Raw genomic sequence first — 20642 nt, forward strand, 5'->3', positions numbered from 1 at the left:
TTGACGACCTCGACGTCGTACACTTTGGGCAGATGAGTGATCACTTTCTTGTCCACTTGCTTCATAAGGATCTTGAATTGGACGTTCTCGCTCTTGTCTTGCATCTTCCGGAGTCATCTCACGTTGTTCTCGTTTCTCGACTCGATATAATCGATCTTCAATTGGTTCAAGTTTTCTATCAAATAATCGCTCCATCTCTCGCATAATTGCTTGAAGGGTAAGATCTGGCACTCCTCCTCCAACATTTCTTACGGGACGGAACCCTCCTTCCACATTTTGATTTCTTTCCGGACTTTGTGACATATTTTTTTTTAAAATGAACTCACAACAAAGAATCTCACTATCCACTCACAAAGAAATCTCACTTCCTTGGCTTTTATACTCTCGAATAAACTCACCACTCTCTTGCCTCTTTCCACTCACTCCTCCTCTCTAAGTTCTTAGGAATTATTTAAACTTAAAAAGCAGTTGTTGTGGGTTGGCTTACAACCTTGATGTTTGGGCTTGGTAAGAATATTGTAGGACAAAGGAAAGTAGGCTTGAATCAAGAAATGAAAGGTTGGATGTGGCGAAATAGTAGAAGGTAGTAATAACTATAATTTGGGCAGCAAACAACAACAAAATTTCAAAACTAGCTTCTTCTTTTTTCACGAAATTTTTTTTTTCACGAATTTTTTTTTCACGAATTTTTTTTTCAACTTGATATCCAATCTCTTGAGTTTGAATGGAAACCAAATTTTTTTTGAATTTTTTTTATTTTTTTTTTGAAATTTTTTTGAAGAAACTACTATACCGTATTGCCGACAATGTCGATTCTTACTCCAAATTCGCTAGCTCTGATACCAATTTGATACGAACTCATCTCGTGATATTTTGAGTCGTATGTGTTGCCCAATCGTGAATTGAGTAAGGATGGATTCGTTTCGGTTTTAAAATGAAACAAAATAGAGATAATGGCTTCAAACAAAGGTAATAAACAAAATAAAGAGGAAACAATAACAAATTAATTGGCTAAGACCGAAAATGAACCAACAATAACGAATTGTTGACCCGAATCTCAAAATGGTCTTTAGGTGTTTTCGGTTAAAGGAAACAGGAAAGGAACCTTGACCCACTATCAACTATGATAGGAACCAAAGGTATATTGAACGCCACACCAAAGGTGATAAGTTCATCAACAAAGAAAAGATGGACGCCACAAGCTATGCTTGATAAGTCAAATCAATTCCGAAAGAACAAAGAGAATTGGATAGCTCACAATTCAAATATTTCATCTATATTCAGCAAAAAGTTGTTCCCTCTATGGCTGATTACATCTATTTATAATGCTAGAACAAGGTAACCGAATGGTCAAAAACATCCACTTAATGTGCCATAAAAAACTGATGTCTTTTCTTATTCTTTGAACCAAATAACTCCTTCCATAAAATCACTTTAATTCAGCTGATTTGAATGTCTTTAATGGCTTAGAAAATGACTCTTGAGTTGTCCTTGGCTAGTTGAATAGACACCATCTCTTACCAGCTCCTTAATGACATTCAAAGGCTTGATTAATTTCTCTTAAAAGCTCCAAAAAACGGCTGGAAGTGGAAGAGTTGCTGCTGAATTTTAAAGGGCATAAAATGCTCTTTAAAAACTCCTTTTAATGATCTTTAAGCTCCTTTTTTTAACAGCCCCTTTAATTGTAACTCAAAAGAACTTGAACAGCCACTTATTAAATGTGTAACAGCCTTGAATTGCAACCACTATAAGCTAAAAAGTCACCTGCAATAAACACATTAAAATGAGTTTATTAAACACATTAAAACACTTATTAATCATAACACATATTAAACTTACTTAAATAAATGAACTAAAACATATATGCAATAATTATTCCAGCAACTAGTTTAATTAAAGAAGCATAATTTAAAGAACTTAATTTATGCATCAATAAATAATCCTAGGAACTAGATCAATTAAGAAGCATCTTATTTAATAAAGTTCAATAACTAACTCATGTATTAAAACTTTAAGATAAGTTAAATTAATTGATCAGCAACTTATTTATTAAACTAAAACAAGTTAATTAAAAGAAACAAATTCAGCTTGCAATAAATTGCAAGTAACGCCTTTTGAACGGTTTGAAGCACGACTATCAAATCCGGCCACTCCCTCTTCCCAAGCTCGTTCCACATAGCTTGCTATTGCATTTCGAAATCTCTTAGCTCGTGATCGAGTTATTGGTCCTCGTGGCAGCTCAATGGATTCGGTAGTAATTTCCCGGGCTAAGGTTGCATCAAGGCTGTTTATTAAGTAGGGCTCTCTTCACATCTTTTTTTGTTGCCAAAATATTTTTTCCGCTCATTTTACCACTAGAGGGTTCACTCACCTTTGGGCTTTTTAAATTTTGACTTTTTCCACTACTATTAGCCTCTTTTCTCTCTGTCTTTTGAACTTGCTCTTTCTCCCTTACCCCCTCACAAAATTTTATCATCCTCAATTGATCTTTATATACATCAGTAGGATTTAAAGGAGCAAAAGTGAATTTCTTACCTTTAAATACAAGGGAGTATCGATTAAGTTTACCTTGGTGTGTAACATCACGATCAAATTGTCAAGGTCGTCCAAGGAGCAAGTGTGCCGCATGCATTGGGACTACATCACACCATACTTCATCCTCATAATTGCCGAGTTTAAAAGTGACCAAGGACTGTTTCGTAACTTTAACTTCGGAACATTCATTAAGCCACTGAAGGTGATATGGCTTAGGGTGTTTGGTGCAAGGTAACTTTAAAGAATCAACCAAATAGCTACTCACCACATTTGAGCAACTACCACTATCAATAATGAGTGAACATAAGTTACCTTTAATAAAACACCGAGAATGGAAAATATTGGCCCTTTGGCTATCATCATCTTTCATCTGAATGTTAAGGGTTCGACGAACTACAAGGCATTGAAAATTAGCAAAGTCCCATTCCTTTGGTGGTTCGACCAACTCGTCGCCATTATCACTGTCATCCACAAGTTCTGGCATATCTGGATCTGTATTATCAGAGTCGAAAGTGTACTCACCGTTATCTTTTAGAAGAAGTAATCTCGTGTTAGGGCATTCTCTACTATAATGACCACGCCCTTTGCACTTAAAGCATTCAATCTCACAAGTCCTCTTCGCACTCGAATCACCTAAATTGGGCTGCTTAGAAGGTGTTTGCATTTTAGCAGGAGCCCCTTTTTTCCAATCTGATTGTTTACTTCCATTACTCAAAGAAGACTTGTTAGTAACAAAAGGTGGTTTTGAACTCTTAAAATCAGAATTGGAATTGTTTCCTCGAAATATTGTGAAGTAGAGAAGGACCCAAACCTTTGTTCCTTTAATTGTTGCTCGATCTCAATGGCTTTGTGAACTGCTTCTTCCAAATCAATGTAAGTTTGTAGCCTCAATGTATTAGCTATCGGCCTGTTCAAACCATCAATGAATCGAACCATAGTTGTTTCTTCATCTTCCTCCACATTAGCTCTCTGAATGAGCATCTCCATCTCTTTAAAATATTCATCCACCGTCCTACTACCTTGGATAAGTCTTCTCAACTTTGTTTTAATTTCTCTATAGTAGTGAGGTGGAATAAACCTTTTACGCATAATCTGTTTCAACTCATCCCATGTCGAAATCTCACATTCATAATTCCGATGGCGGTTTACCCCAAGTTGAGTCCACCAACTTAATGCATAATCAGAAAATTCCAGTGTTGCTAACGCTATCTTTTCATCATCTGAACATTTATAATACCGAAACATGAGTTCAATCTTAGATTCCCATTCACAATAAGCATCAGGATCATTCTTACCACGAAATTGGGGAATTGTGAATTTCGGTTTTGCCAAAGAAGGTTGTCCACGATCATGAAAATCATCATCCATTCTAGGGACACGTCGAGGGCTGCGCCTATGGGGCTGGTTATTCCTATCTTCCCTGATTGGATCTCGATATTGAAGTTCTTGATTCATTCGTACCTCATTCAAAGTAGTATTCAATGCTTGAAGGGTAGCATTTATTTGTGTGATTGCAGCAGCGTGTCCTTCTAACTGTTGTTGGACTTCCATAAGTGTATCATTATGGTCATCTTTAGACATCTTCCAAAAAAACTGCAAAAATAAACACTCAACACTCAAAAATAAAAGTTAGCAAACCTCACCGTTAGTCACTCAAAAAGAAAATTCAAATTCTCAATGAGGTAGAATTCAATCTTGTGAGTTCTTTATCAGAGTTTATATCAACCAATTAGAGAGTATGAACCAAACTACCAAAGAATCCTAATTTGCACTAGGATGCCAAAAACTGACGAGACACCAATTGATTCGTGTTGCACCGAGGAAGAAGTTGTGCACACGTGTAAATCCTACTAACACAAGAAACAAGAAGGTGTTAGATAACGTAACAGAAGAATAAAAAGCAAACAAATGAAAACCTACAGCTAAGAATCAATAAAAATTGCTAAAACCAGAAAACCCGAAAAAACTGCGGAGTAACTTGACAACTTCGTTCGAGGTGTTCCCGATCTCCAAAAATCACGAAATTAAATTTGGAGTGTCCTTATATATTGAATTTTTGATCTGGAAAGTTTGGGCACCAAAATCAACCCGCTGAATATTTTTTAAAATTTTTATTGGATTTCATCTTTTTTTGATTTTTTGACTTTTTTGACTGATTTTTTTGCGGGAATAATTTTTTTATATTCAATAACAGTGCCAAAAATATGTATGTAAAATTTCAGATCAATTGGACAACGTTTACCCTCTTAAATGAAATTTTTTCGAACAATTTTTCTGGGTAAAACTGCTGTTTTTGCTTTAAAAAATTGAGATCAGTTTAGAAATCAACCAAGAACACCCAAAACGCCCAAAATCTGATACCAAATGATATGGAGTTGCGCGCGGACCAAGATCGAGTTGCCAAGTCATGAGAAACTCCTACGAAAGCTCTAATCGAACAGATCTGAAATCAAAAGAAAGAATAAGATTAAAAACAAATCAGATCTGGAAATTAAGATCCCCAAAACAATCAAGAACAGCCAAGAATCAAAGATCTTATGAATAGATGTTTTCAGAATGCAAAAACACGAAATCGATCTCCAAGATTGATTTTCAACAAGCCGAATCTGTCCAAGAACTAAACCGATGAATAAAGCCCCAAATTCCAGCAACTTGATTTTTCCCAAAATTCCAGCAACCTAAAACAGTCAGTTTTGACAAGAAGAATTCGACAATATTAATTGGAAAAGATAAGTTTAGTCGAATTTGGCTACCAAGAATGAGTACCGATCGATCTTTTTGAGTAATAAAGATGGCTGGAAATTCACAAGAAGAATAAACAAGTTAGATCAAAAGAATCGGCATAAACAGAATTTAAAAGAAAAGAATGAACAGCAAGAAAGTAAATTGAAGTCCTAAAGATCCTTGAAATCTCGAAAGATTTCACAAATCTCTTCAAACGGCTCTAATCTCCCCTCCAACGAATATCGGTGGCAAGAAGAAGGTTGAAGATGGCTCCCACAATCCAAAGATTGTTAAAACAACTTCTAAAGAAAACTCAAGAGAGAATTCTTGGAGAAAACCCCAAAGAAAATTCTGCACTCAACAAATCTAAAATTTGATAGAAAAATAATAATAAGATGTGTTTACAAAGGGTGGCTGGCCAATGCTTATATAGGCCTCCAACAAATCCTAATCTCATAAGTAACTAATAAAAATTAAACCTAATTAATAAAATAACAAGGTAAATTCGGCCATGCACTTATATGGGCTGTTTTGGGCCGAATTTTACATGTAATGCTCCTAAAGATTAAAAAATTAAATTAAACAAGTAAGATGTTTACAAATTGGGCCCTTTGACATTTTGGCCTGATTTTCAACTAAGTATGAAGAAATTTCTTGATTGGGCTAAATTTTGGTTATTGGGCCTCGCCTTCAAGAATTTGGGCTCGTGATCCATCTCCTACCAAAATTGGGTCGTTGACGCTCGTAATGGAGATCCAATGCGTTTTGGCTGCAAGATTTGGTTTCTTGGACCAAGATTTCCAAGATTTGAAATCTTGATTTTCTTGATTCTTGAAATCTCTTCGAACAGCAAAATTGGGCCAAGAATCGGTTTCTTGATTTTCTTGAAAACAAGAAAGTGAATCTTGATTTTCCTGTTCTCTCGTGTATGCATCTAAGGCCTTGCTAACAAGCTCTTGAATGGTCCCATTTAGTTTGGACCGCATTTGTCGGGCCTTTGATCTTGTTATTGGGCCTTGTGGCAATTTGAGCCCATCACGTTCTTGAACTTGGATTGGGCCTTTATGACTCGTATCAGATATTCTTTGGAGGGGAGATTAGAGCCGTTTGAAGGAATTTGTGAATTCTTTCGGGAATTCAAGGGTTCTTAGGACTTTTCTTTATTTCTTGCTGTTTCGTTTTATTTCTTTATTCCTACTTGTGCCGATTCTTTATCTCATTTGTTTGCTGTTCTTCTTGTGTTTTTCCAGCCATATTCAACTCAAAGAATCGAATTAAATCATCATTCATTGGCAGCAAAGAGTCATTCTCAAAAATCCCCAATTCCTAGGGTTTGGCCGATTGGATCTCTTTCAAATTGGGGATCAATTGATTTCTGGAAATTAGGCATTCTTGGCCGAATCAATCCCTTGGCAGATTCGCATCCTTTCCATACTTTCAATTCCGTTTGATTCGCTTATTCTATTTCTTTGTTTCTTGCTGCTCTTTTAATTGAATTTGGGGAATTTCAATTCAATTCTGATTTGCTTTTAATCTTGTTCTTTGTTTTGATTTCAGATCTGATTTGTTTAGAGATTTCATAGGAGTTTCTCGTGACTTGGCAACTCAATATTGGTCCGCGCGCAACCCCCATATCATTTGGTATCAGATTTTGGGCGTTTTGGGTGTTCTTGGTTAATTTCTAAACTGATCTCTATTTTTTAAAGCACAAACAGTAGTTTTACCCAGAAAATTTGTTCGAAAAAAATTCATTTGATTGGGTAAAAATTGTCCGATTGATCTGAAATTTTACATACATATTTTTGGCACTGTGATAGAATATAAAAAAAAATAATCCCGGAAAAAAATCAGTCAAAAAAGTCAAAAAAATCAAAAAAGACGAAATTCAATAAAAATTTAAAAAAAGATTCAGCGGGTTAAATTTGGTGCCCAAACTTTCCAGATCAAAAATTCAATATATAAGTAATGTGATCCGGCTCGGTTGATGGAGTCGAGTTCACTTAAGTTGCCCGATCGTCGACGAGAAGTATTGGTTGATGTCGAATGGAGATAACTTTATGGAGTTATTTTAAGCGGAAGTAATTAAAAGGGTTCAAAAATTGCTTGGTTTGGAGAATGGATGGTTCGATTTAACAAAGAAAATAAAGTTTAAGTAGATAGATAAAATGGAATGGAAATTGAACTCAAGCGAAGAACGATTCAATACTATGTAAAGTATTGCCCCGGGACTTATATTGCTCAAGGTGGATTAAATGGATTGTCGAAGATGGACCTTGACCCGTTACCTATAGAGAGGTAGGAACCAAAGGTATAAAAAGGTGGATGAACGCCACACCAGGATGGTGATAAGTTCAAAACGTCGGGTTGACGCCACTAGCGAGCTAGATAAGTCAGACGAGACTCAAACGAAATTGGATTGGAGGTAACCTCACAATAAGTTTAATAATCAGAAATGTCTGACCTTTTTACAAAGAGAAAAGAACTATTTATAGATTACATTAGATAGCCAAATAGACTAAGTAAATTCGGCTTTAATTGAATTAAACTAATCTAGAAATGTATCTTTAAAGGCTATGTCCAAATTCGGCTGAATGGTACTTCAATGGGCAGCTTCATGGCTAAGGAAATGAACTTGAAGGCTTGGTGAATGTATGGGAGAGCAATGGACATGTCTAGGTTCAGCCAAGGTGTGAATGGACACTCCAATAGATGCCTTTTGGTCGAATAGGTACTTAGGAGATCAATGGACAGCAACCGATGCATGTAAGTGAATATTCATGCATTCTTCCATTCATTGTATTAAATCATTCATGCATCATCTTTAAGGCAACCATTCGTTGTAGGTAGTCATGCATGTACCCGAACATACATTGAACCAGAAATGTTCATGAATCCTCATTAATTGTGTTCCCACATGTGGATGTACCTACAAAAGATATAAACAAATTAGATTCAAGGTACATTCAGCTTAAATTAAATAATATCAAGACATATTTAACAAATTAAAATAAAGACATAAATAAAATATAATTAATAATAAATTCGGCTAGCTCAATGATAGTTGAAATTCTTGATGAGCTGAATTGGGCTAGAAAATTCGGTTATGAGCTGTAGTAAAAATAATTAAAATAAAACTATCACTCAAATTATTCAAATAATAAAATTAATGAGCTGGAAAGAAGCTAAATTGAGCTCAAATAGGTGGAATTGAGCTCAAGTGAGCTGATTAAAGTCGAATTGAGCTAAGGGAGCTGGAATTGAGTTGAAATTAGCTTGCACTAAGGTGCATGGTTTCTTCAAGGAGTTGGATCGAGCTTCCCCATCTTCAACGAGCTGATTCTCCTTCCAAAGCTTGAACAATAAAGCTGAAACAAGTTCATGAAATCGCTTGGACCTAGCTCGGTTCATTGGTCCCTTTGGAAGCTCGAGGGAATCAAGACGAGGACTTGATGGGGCTTGGGGCGTGGTCACATCATCCCCCCTTCTTCAAAACGACTTGTCCTCAAGTCGAGCTGTTTATTCTCCAGAAAATAATCCGTCTTATGCAACTCTCCTTGAATGAATGGAACAATTAGTCGTTCATAAGCCATTGCAAAAGAACTTACAATATTCGACATTAAAGATGGCAAATGAATCAATGAAAATAGACAACCATTAATCATCAAGAAACGATCAAAACAAATATGTGGATCATGCATAGTCGTATCAAGACAAGTATGAGTCATGTAAAAAGGCAATTTTAAAACATCGTTCTTAAAATCACATGAACAAAACTCCTTCCATATCCATAACTCATCAAATGGTCGAGACGAAAACAAATATGTTTTCAAGCATTCGAACTTTTCAATTTGCTTCCACAAGTCATTGTTCAAGTAAATGGAATGCAAGTAAGGAGACATGAAATTTAAATCTTCATCACAAACACACAAATGAAAAGTTTCATATGATTCATGATTTCGCATGTTTGGCACTCGCAATTGTCGTTTGGTTTTGTTCTCAACAATGAATTCATCACATTTTCCAAAGAGAAAAATCGTCTTATCATTACTCAAAATGGATTTATCATCAAGCAAAATCAAATAATTAACCACAACAGGATTCAAGCGATTTTCAGCAATCAAGGTGTCTTCAAAAATTTTAGTTACATTCGACTTAAGAAAAGATGGTCGCATAACATCAGAATTCATACCTGATTCACCTTTAGGAATGGAAAATTGAGAATCAATTTTACCTTTTTCAATCAAAGTGAACCTTTTCTCCTTGAGAAGGTATTGAAGTCGAAGCTCATTACACAATCCTTGAAAAACCTGAAACGAAGGGTAAACACAAAGGCAACTTGCACTTTTCAAAGTGTTGGGTTCATAATGCTGAAAGAGGGTAATGTCTCCATAGACGTTGAACTCAAAGGAACAGGCTAAAACACTATTCACATATTGAACATATGTAACGATACCAGGTTCAAAAACATGAGTTGATCTTACCTTTTCGAAATGAAAAATGAATTTCATGTACAGCCACATAAAATGATCAAAGAACAATTTTAAATTATAAACAGAGTCTTTAAATTTCAGAGGCCAAACATCAAACAGACATAAATTTGTCGCATAAAATTTAGGATGCTTGAGTTCCGCACATATCAACCTAAAACGATAAATTCCAGGTTTGAACACACGAGTTTGATTACTTACGCCAAAGTGTTTTAGTAAATCAAACATGTCAAACCAAAAGGGTTTTCGTGTCCATAGATACAAACATTCAAATCTCTTTATATTCATCAAATCAAACTTGCACAAATTCATGGATTTGTCACATGACAATAATGGATGCACAAAATTATCATATTTGAAAAATTGAATCGCTTTTCGTGAAAACCCGACATCATGCAAAACCAAATCTTTAGTTTGTCGTTCGTACCGAACAACATCAACCACATTCAAAGAATAGAAATTAATCGAATGAAAATAAGAGAATTTTTTTAAAACAAAGTCATTTTCAACAACTTTCAAACTTGATGGCCATGACTCGGTTTTTAAAACTTCCTTACCTCGCTTACCTTCAAGCTCGTGTGGTTTGATTTCAACTTCATCCTTACGTTTTTTGGTCATGCAAAAACGTCGCTCGTTAGGAAGATATTGAAATTGATATTCGTCACAGAGATTTGTCGGAACCTGAAAAGAAGGAACAGAACAAAAACAAACATCACGGGGGTTAGTTAAAATTTCATTCTTCTTTTCTTGTTCTCGCTCACTATCTTCATTTTCTCTCGTTTCTTCTTCAACATCTTTTTCTTTTTCAATTTTTTTCTCAATCTCAATTTCTTTTTCAATTTTCTTTTCTTCATTTTCTTTTTCACTCACTATTTTGATTTCTTTTTCTTTTTCACTACAATGTGCGGATGACACGAAAGAATCAAAGAGATAATCATTTGGCTCAAAGAAAGAGAAAATATTTTCATAAGCTTCTCGACCATTTCTTCGAGAACAATCCTTTGGGAAGGACTTCTTTGAAGCATACGAGGAATAGCTCGTCCTTTCTCGCTCATCTCGAGTGATTTTTGACTCGAAGTTTTCTTCTCGCGGTCTCGAAAGCCTTGTTGAATATTAGTCTTGATATGTGTCTCTTCTCGAATAATGTCGTCGTGATGAACTTAACTCTATTTCTCGACTCGATGGAGTTTTCTTCCGTCGGGCTTTTTCCTCCACTCGGTCCAAACGTCTTTTTAATGGGCTTAGTTTTTCCTCCAATATTCGGCCCATCTCGTTCACCAAGTATTGAAATTCATCGGTAGAGAATTCTTCTTGAGACATGATTCAAGAAAATGTTCGAAAATCGAAAGATAGAATAAATAGTAAATGAACCTCACCAATTCAAAATCCTCACCAATCTCTCACAAAGAAATAATGATTTTCACTCGCACTCGTGTTTACACTCTTCTAGGCTTTTTCTTTGATGTAAAACACACGTGCCTTTTACCTCTCGACCTCGTCTCACAATTTCGTAATTCGTCTCGATAGACTTAATTTGCTGCTTGAGGGTCGGTTTCAAAATAGGTTACAAAGGAATGATGTGGGTGTAGGGTAGGCTAAACAAAATAAAATCAAGGCTAAGTGTGGCGTTGGGATGGGTAAATAATGGTAGGAAGGGAAACTTGATGATCGGAGCAAATAAGAGAAAAAAAAATAAAAACTCGCAAGACTTTTCACTTTTTTTAACTTGATTTTTTTTGCTCACCTTTTTTTTTGCTCGATTTTTTTTCACTTTTTTTTTTGAATTTTTTTTCAATCAATTTTTTTTTTCGAATTTTTTTTGATTTTTTTGTTACTCCAATACAATAGTAAGCTACAAGGGAAAAAAAATTAAATTACAACTCAAATTTTTTTTTGATTTTTTTTTCACGTTTTGAACCTACTTACGGCCTTATTACGAACGTCGGCGCTCCTCGTTTTAGTAGCTCTGATACCAAATCATGTGATCCGGCTCGGTTGATGGAGTCGAGTTCACTTAAGTTGCCCGATCGTCGACGAGAAGTATTGGTTGATGTCGAATGGAGATAACTTTATGGAGTTATTTTAAGCGGAAGTAATTAAAAGGGTTCAAAATTTGCTTGGTTTGGAGAATGGATGGTTCGATTTAACAAAGAAAATAAAGTTTAAGTAGATAGATAAAATGGAATGGAAATTGAACTCAAGCGAAGAACGATTCAATACTATGTAAAGTATTGCCCCGGGACTTATATTGCTCAAGGTGGATTAAATGGATTGTCGAAGATGGACCTTGACCCGTTACCTATAGAGAGGTAGGAACCAAAGGTATAAAAAGGTGGATGAACGCCACACCAGGATGGTGATAAGTTCAAAAAGTCGGGTTGACGCCATTAGCGAGCTAGATAAGTCAGACGAGACTCAAACGAAATCGGATTGGAGGTAACCTCACAATAAGTTTAATAATCAGAAATGTCTGGCCTTTTTACAAAGAGAAAAGAACTATTTATAGATTACATTAGATAGCCAAATAGACTAAGTAAATTCGGCTTTAATTGAATTAAACTAATCTAGAAATGTATCTTTAAAGGCTATGTCCAAATTCGGCTGAATGGTACTTCAATGGGTAGCTTCATGGCTAAGGAAATGAACTTGAAGGCTTGGTGAATGTATGGGAGAGCAATGGACATGTCTAGGTTCGGCCAAGGTGTGAATGGACACTTCAATAGATGCCTTTTGGTCGAATAGGTACTTAGGAGATCAATGGACAGCAACCGATGCATGTAAGTGAATATTCATGCATTCTTCCATTCATTGTATTAAATCATTCATGCATCATCTTTAAGGCAACCATTCGTTGTAGGTAGTCATGCATGTACCCGAACATACATTGAACCAGAAATGTTCATGAATCCTCATTAATTGTGTTCCCACATGTGGATGTACCTACAAAAGATATAAACAAATTAGATTCAAGGTACATTCAGCTTAAATTAAATAATATCAAGACATATTTAACAAATTAAAATAAAGACATAAATAAAATATAATTAATAATAAATTCGGCTAGCTCAATGATAGTTGAAATTCTTGATGAGCTGAATTGGGCTAGAAAATTCGGTTATGAGCTGTAGTAAAAATAATTAAAATAAAACTATCACTCAAATTATTCAAATAATAAAATTAACGAGCTGGAAAGAAGCTAAATTGAGCTCAAATAGGTGGAATTGAGCTCAAGTGAGCTGATTAAAGTCGAATTGAGCTGAGGGAGCTGGAATTGAGTTGAAATTAGCTTGTACTAAGGTGCATGGTTTCTTCAAGGAGTTGGATCGAGCTTCCCCATCTTCAACGAGTTGATTCTCCTTCCAAAACTTGAACAATAAAGCTGAAACAAGTTCATGAAATCGCTTGGACCTAGCTCGGTTCATTGGTGCCTTTGGAAGCTCGAGGGAATCAAGACGAGGACTTGATGGGGCTTGGGGCGTGGTCACATCAATAAGGACACTCCAGATTTAATTTCGTGATTTTTGGAGATCGGGAACACCTCGAACGAAGTTGTCAAGTTACTTCGCAGTTTTTCGGGTTTTTCTGTTTTCAGCAATTTTTATTGATTCTTAGCTGTAGGTTTTCATTTGTTTGCCTTTATTCTTCCTTTACGTTATCTAACACTGATAGAGGATTGCGCGCGGACCAAGATCGAGTTGCCAAGTCACGGGAAACTCCTACAAAAGCTCTAAACGAACAGATCTGAAAATTAAAACAAATAACAAGATTAAACTAATCAGACCTGAAATTAAATCCCCAAATTCAATTAAAGGAGCAGCAAGAAACAAAGAAATAGAATAGATGAATCAAACGAAATTGGAAGTATAGAAAGATTGCGAATCGGTCAACAAATTGATTTGGCCAAGAATGCCCAATTTCCAGCAATCAATTGATTCCCAAATTGAAAGAAATCCAATCGGCCAAACCCTAGGAATTGGGGATTTTTGGGTTCGAATGGGTGCTGCCAATAGGAGAACAACTTAAATGATGAGATCTTGAGTTTAATCAATGCTGGAAAACAAACAAGAACAGAAAAATATTAGATGAGAAATCGGCACAAGTATAAGCAAAGAAAAGTAAAGAAAGAAATCGAAAACAACAAGAATTAAAGGATAAGTCCTAAAGATCCTTGAAATCTCGAAAGATTTCACAAATCTCTTCAAACGGCTCTAATCTCCCCTCCAAAGAATATCGATGGCAAGAAGAAGGTTGAAGATGGCTCCCACAATCAAAAGATTATTAAAACAACTTCTAAAGAAAACTCAAGAGAAAATTCTTGGAGAAAACCCCAAAGAAAATTCTGCACTCAACAAATCTAAAATTTGATAGAAAAAATAATAATAAGATGTTTACAAAGGGTGGCTGGCCAATGCTTATATAGGCCTCCAACAAATCCTAATCTAATTAGAAAACTTAAAAAATTTAAACTTAATTAAAAAACAAAGGAAAATTCGGCCATGCATCCTATTGGGCTGTTTTGGGCCGAATTTAACATGTGATATTCCTAAAACTTAAAAATTAACTTAAACAACTAAAATGTTTACAAATTGGGCCCTTTGACATTTTGGCCTGATTTTCAACTAAATATGTATGGATTTCTTGATTGGGCTGGGAATTTGCTTATTGGGCCTCGCCTTTAAGAATTTGGGCTTGTGATCCATCTCCTACCGAAATTGGGTCGTTGACGCTCGTAATGGAGATCCAACGCGCTTTGGCTGCAAGATTCGGTTTCTAGGACCAAGATTTCCAAGATTTGAAATCTTGATTTTCTTGATTCTTGAAATCGCTCCGAACAGCAAAATTGGGCCAAGATTCGATTTCTTGATTTTCTTGAAAACAAGAAAGTGAATCTCGATTTTCTTGATTTGAGCCCATCACCTTCTTAAGCTTGGGTTGGGCCTTTGTGACTCGTATCAAACACCTTCTTGTTTCTTGTGTTAGTAGGATTTAAACGTGTGCACAACTTCTTCCTCGGTGCAACACGAATCAATTGGTGTCTCGTCAATTTTTGGCATCCTAGTGCAAATTAGGATTCTTTGGTAGATCGGTTCATCCACTCTCTAATTGGTTGATATAAACTCTGATAAAGAACTCACAAGATTGAATTCTACCTCATTGAGAATTTGAATTTTCTTTTTGAGTGATTAACGGTGAGGTTTGCTAAGTTTTATTTTTGAGTGTTGAGTGTTTATTTTGCAGGTATTTCAAAAAAAAAAGAGGAAAAAAATTAGATGGTAGTCCGCCGAACCCTTAATAGCCAAATGGGAGACGATTTTGATAACCAAAGGACCAATATTTTCCATTCTAGGTGTTTTATAAAAGGTAACTTATATTCACTTATTATTGATAGTGGGAGTTGTTCGAATCTAGTTAGCAGTTATTTGGTGGATTCGTTAACGTTACCTTGTTTCGAGCACCCTAAGCCGTATCACCTTCAATGGCTTAATGAATGCTCAGAAGTTAAAGTTACAAAACAGTCCTTGATCACTTTTAAGCTCGGGAATTATGAGGATGAGGTATGGTGTGATGTGGTCCCAATGCATGAGGCACACTTGCTCCTTGGACGGCCTTGGCAATTTGATCGTGATGTTACACACCAAGGCAAGCTTAATAGATACTCTCTTGTGTTTAAAGGCCAAAAATTCACTCTTGCTCCTTTAAATCCCAGTGATGTATATAAAGATCAATTAAAAATGATGAAATTTTGTGAGGGGGTAAGGGAGAAAGAATAAATACAAAAGACAGAGAGAAAAGAGGCTAGTAGTGAAAAAAGTCAAAATCTAAATAGCCCAAAGGTGAGTGAATCCGCAAGTGGTAAAATGAGAGTGAAAAATTTGATGGCAACAAAAAAAGATGTGCGGAGAGCCCTACTCAATAAACAGCCTTGTATCCTTGTGAGGTTTAGGCAAAACTATTTATCTTTATCTAACATTAACGAAAATTTGCCTAGTGTGTTTCAATGTTTTTTGCAGGATTATGAGGATGTTTTTAGTAAGACTCCTAAAGGTTTACCACCTTTACGTGGGATAGAACACTTCCATTGACCACATACGAAAGATAACTTTCAACTTCAATACCTTTCCGATGAAAGACGCTTTCATACGATCAATATAGGCAAGGTTGAAGATGAAATCACACTACATGAGCCTGAAGGTAAGCGAGGTAAGGAATTTTTAGCAACTGAGTCCCGTGCAGATTTGAAAATTATTGATAAAACTTTTGGTGACTTAGTTCTTAAAAGATCCCTTCATTTTGATCCAATTAATTGTTATTCTTCGATTGTGGTTGATAAAGTCATTACAAAAGGAAGCATGAGTTGTTATTCTCTTGATTTGCCTTATGTAAAATCCTCGAATTTGTGCAAATCTGTTGTGGTGAATAAGGTAACGAAATTTGCCAAGTTTGTTTTCAATTTATATTCATGCCTTAAACAGTTTATGTGGTTGTACATGAAGTTTGAGTTCCATTTGACAAAGGTTAACTCAACAACGGAGCTTCGAATACACTATGCCCCCGATGAGCAAAGGTTTGTTTTAAATGAAAAAGGTAAAATCGACCCTTATTCTTCTGCTTATCAAGGTAAGATGCTTGAAACCTTTGAAACACTTTTGTACTCCTCGGATAGTGATAAAGATCGTGTTGATGAACACTTAGATCGAAACGTGCTTGACTGTCCTATTTTATTTATTGATGATCTATCTGTTTTGATGGTTGATAAAAAGATTCTTGTTTTTGATAATGCATGTGTGAGTGAATCTATAGACCGTCGATTAATGCATGGTATGATTATGCAACTCTGTGAACCATGTGAATCTTTTCAAATACCTACTTGTGACGATTATGTTTACCATTTGATTTATTACTCGCAATTTATTCATGGTTTGTGGGACAAATTTGAGACGACTGAATGCCTTAAAACATGTCCATCTTTGTTTCAAAAATTTGACGGGGCAGTGGCGAGTAAATTAGATTGTTTGCATGGTAATCTGAATCTGTCCATTCACATGCGTTATACTTGTTCTGTTATGCTTATGATTGGACTGCAAGCTTGTTTCCGTTGCTATTTACTATCTCATGGCTATTCCTTTCAGTGGACTCAATTGCCATTAGTCCCGTTCGATAGAGGAAAGTCGAGTTCATTTGATTTTTTAGATTCGAGGACGAATCTTTTTAAGGAAGGGGGAATGATACGAGTCACAAAGGCACAACCCAAGCTCAAGAAGGTGATGGGCTCAAATCAAGAAAATCAAGATTCACTTTCTTATTTTCAAGAAAGTCAAGAAACCGAATCTTGGCCCAATTTTGCTGTTTGGAGCGATTTCAAGAATCAAGAAAATCAAGATTTTAAGTCTTGGAAATCTTGGTCCAAGAAACCGAATCTTGCAGCCAAAGGGCATTGGATCTCCGTTACGAGCATCAACGACCCAATTTCGGAAGGAAATGGATCACGAGCCCAAATTCTTGAAGGCGAGGCCCAATAACCAAATTCCAGCCCAATCAAGAAATTCCTTCATACTTAGTTGAAAATTAGGCCAAAATGTCAATGGGCCCAATTTATAAACATTTTAATTGTTTAATTTAATTTTTTAAGCTGTAGGAACATCCATGAAAAATTCGGCCCAAAAACAGCCCATATATATGCTTGGCTGAATTTTCCTTTATTTTATTCTATTAATTAGGTTTACTTTTATTAGTTACTTGTTAGATTAGGATTACTTGAGGCCTATTTAAAGGCATGGCCAGCCACCCCTTGTATATAACACTTAGATTCATTCTTAAATTTCAGATTTGAGAGAGCAGAATTTTCTTTGAGTTTTCTCCAAGATTTCTCTCTTGAGTTTTCTTTAGAAGTTGTTTTAACAATCTTTTGATTGTGGGAGCCATCTTCAACCTTCTTCTTGCCATCGATATTCTTTGGAGGGGAGATTAGAGCCGTTTGAAGGAATTTGTGAATTCTTTCGGGAATTCAAGGGTTCTTAGACTTCTCTTTATTTCTTGCTGTTTCGTGTTATTCTTTATTCCTACTTGTGCCGATTCTTTATCTCATTTGTTTGCTGTTCTTCTTGTGTTTTTCCAGCCATATTCAACTCAAAGAATCGAATTAAATCATCATTCATTGGCAGCAAAGAGTCGTTCTCAAAAATCCCCAATTCCTAGGTTTTGGCCGATTGGATCTCTTTCAAATTGGGGATCAATTGATTGCTGGAAATTAGGCATTCTTGGCCAAATCAATCCCTTGGCAGATTCGCATCCTTTCCATACTTTCAATTCTGTTTGATTCGCTTATTCTATTTCTTTGTTTCTTGCTGCTCTTTTAATTAAATTTGGGGAATTTCAATTCAATTCTGATTTGCTTTTAATCTTGTTCTTTGTTTTGATTTCAGATCTGATTCGTTTAGAGCTTTTGTAGGAGTTTCTCGTGACTTGGCAACTCGATCTTGGTCCGCGCGCAACCCCCGTATCACATTGTAGCTTGTAAGGAGTTGGATGCTTTGTGGTGGCTAAACCAAGTTTTTCAACAAGCAAAGAACTTGCAACGTTGGTGCAACTACCTCCATCAATAATCAAACTACACACCTTACCTTGAACATGGCAACGGGTGTGAAAGATGTTATCTCATTGTTGTTCCTCCTCGGCTACTTGGATATTCAAACTCCTTTTGACAACAAGTAATTCACCTTCAACGGGCAGCTCGAGCTCTTCACCTTCCTCCATGGGAATTTCAGGCTCCTCCTCTTGTTCATCTTCGGACTCAATCTCGCCATTTGAACGAACCACCATCACTCGTCGATTAGGACATTGACTCGTAATGTGGCCTCTTCCTTGACACTTGAAACAGTTGATATCGCGAGAATGATTCGAAGCAGCCTCATTTTTATTTTTGCTAGCTTCGCCACTTGGTTGATTGGATTTAGCAGCAACAAAAGGCTCCTTAGGCCGATTAGGAGCTTTGCTAGTCCCTTGAGCCCACTTGTTGGTAGAAGCCGTTGGATATGTTCGAGTGGATCTTTTCCGTTTCAATTACTTTTCCACTTTTATTGCCATATGCACCATGTCCATAACTTCTACATAGTGTTGTAGCTCGACGATATTGGCAATATCCCGATTTAGGCCGGCTAGAAACCTCGCCATTGTTGCTCACGATCCTCCTCCATGTTGGCTCTTATCATAGCAATTTCCATGTCTTTGTAGTAGTCCTCGACGCTTCGGTTGCCTTGAGTGAGACTTTGCAATCGTTGGTACAACTCTCGATGGTAATAGGAGGGAACAAATCGCTTGCGCATAACAGCCTTCATTTCAGCCCACGTAGAGATAGGCCTCTCCCCATTCCTCCTTCGGCTAGTCACCAATTGATCCCACCATACGATCGCATAATCCGAGAATTCAATGGCGGCGAGCTTTACCTTCTTATTTTCCGAATAGTTATGGCACTCGAACACGAGTTCCATTTTCTTTTTCCACTCCAAGTAAGATTCAGGATCATTCTTTCCTTGAAACAGTGGAATAGACATCTTGATGTTTTTGAGATTGTCATCGGGACGATCTCGATTTCTTGGGACCCGATTTCGTTGGACTTGTTGTGGGCGGTTTCGATCCGACAAGTGATCACTCTCGGAATCACCTACCTCATCAAAGTTGTCAATTGGCCGCTCTCGTTCTTGCCTTGGACCTTCCGGAGTCGCTTCGCGTTGATCTCGGAGTTCAACTCGATATAAGCGGTCTTCGATTGGTTCAAGCTTGCGATCAAACAATCGCTCCATTTCTCGCATAATGGCTTGTAAAGTGAGATCCGACACTCCACCTCCAACGTTTCTTACGGGACAAAATCCACCTCCCTCATTTGGATTCCTTTCCGGGCTTCGTGACATTTTAAAAGTTCTTTTAAAAACTCACAGTAAGAACTCACCAATCACTCACAAAGAATAATCACTCAATTTGGCTTTTCTACTCTCTAATAGTCTCATTAATCTCTCTTGCCTTTTACCACTCGGTCTTCGCCTCTCGAAATTCTTCGCAAACTAAGTTTGACAAATCAAAATCGATTGGGGTCGGCTTACAAAATAGATGTGGCTTGGTAGGAAAATATTTTAGGATCGGGTAGGCTAACAAACAAAGAAAAATAGAAGGAAATAGTGTGGCTATATAGATACGGTTCCTCGAGCAGCAAACAATGCTTTTACAATCCAACTACGAACTTTTTTTTACACTTTCCTGAATACAAGAGAAAGTTTTGAACACAAAATAATTTTTTTTTTCGAACTTTTTTACAATCTCGTAATACCGATTACAACAATTCTCACTCTAATTCGACAAGCTCTGATACCAACTTGATACGCCCTCGCCTCGTTAACGAATTGAGTCGTAGAAATTGCCCGATCGTGAATTAAGAGTAATTTGAAAGCTTTACAAAATAGGCTAGAAGAAAAAGATGATTAAGGCTCAAATGAGTTTGGTTGATTTAGGAAATGAAACAAAAGTCAAAGAATGCAATTTGGCTAAGGATTCAAAGCCGAACTAACACAATGGTTGATACGAGTCATAAAGGCCCAATCCAAGTTCAAGAACGTGATGGGCTCAAATTGCCACAAGGCCCAATAACGAGATCAAAGGCCCGACAAATACGGTCCAAACTAAATGGGACCATTCAAGAGCTTGTTAGCAAGGCCTTAGATGCATACACGAGAGAACAAGAAAATCAAGATTCACTTTCTTGTTTTCAAGAAAATCAAGAAATCGAATCTTGGCCCAATTTTGCTGTTCGAAGAGATTTCAAGAATCAAGAAAATCAAGATTTCAAATCTTGGAAATCTTGGTCCAAGAAACCAAATCTTGCAGCCAAAACGCATTGGATCTCCA

General features: G+C 36.5%; 1 pseudogene; it reads right to left on the reverse strand.

Moving 5' to 3' along the window:
- LOC121216105 (uncharacterized) overlaps nucleotides 1-18566 on the reverse strand; it is a 41238-nt pseudogene extending 22672 nt beyond the window's left edge.
- Nucleotides 18567-20642: the final 2076 nt, after the last annotated feature.

This window comes from Gossypium hirsutum, chromosome D04 (assembly GCF_007990345.1).
Source record: "Gossypium hirsutum isolate 1008001.06 chromosome D04, Gossypium_hirsutum_v2.1, whole genome shotgun sequence".
NCBI classification, from domain to species: domain Eukaryota; kingdom Viridiplantae; phylum Streptophyta; class Magnoliopsida; order Malvales; family Malvaceae; genus Gossypium; species Gossypium hirsutum.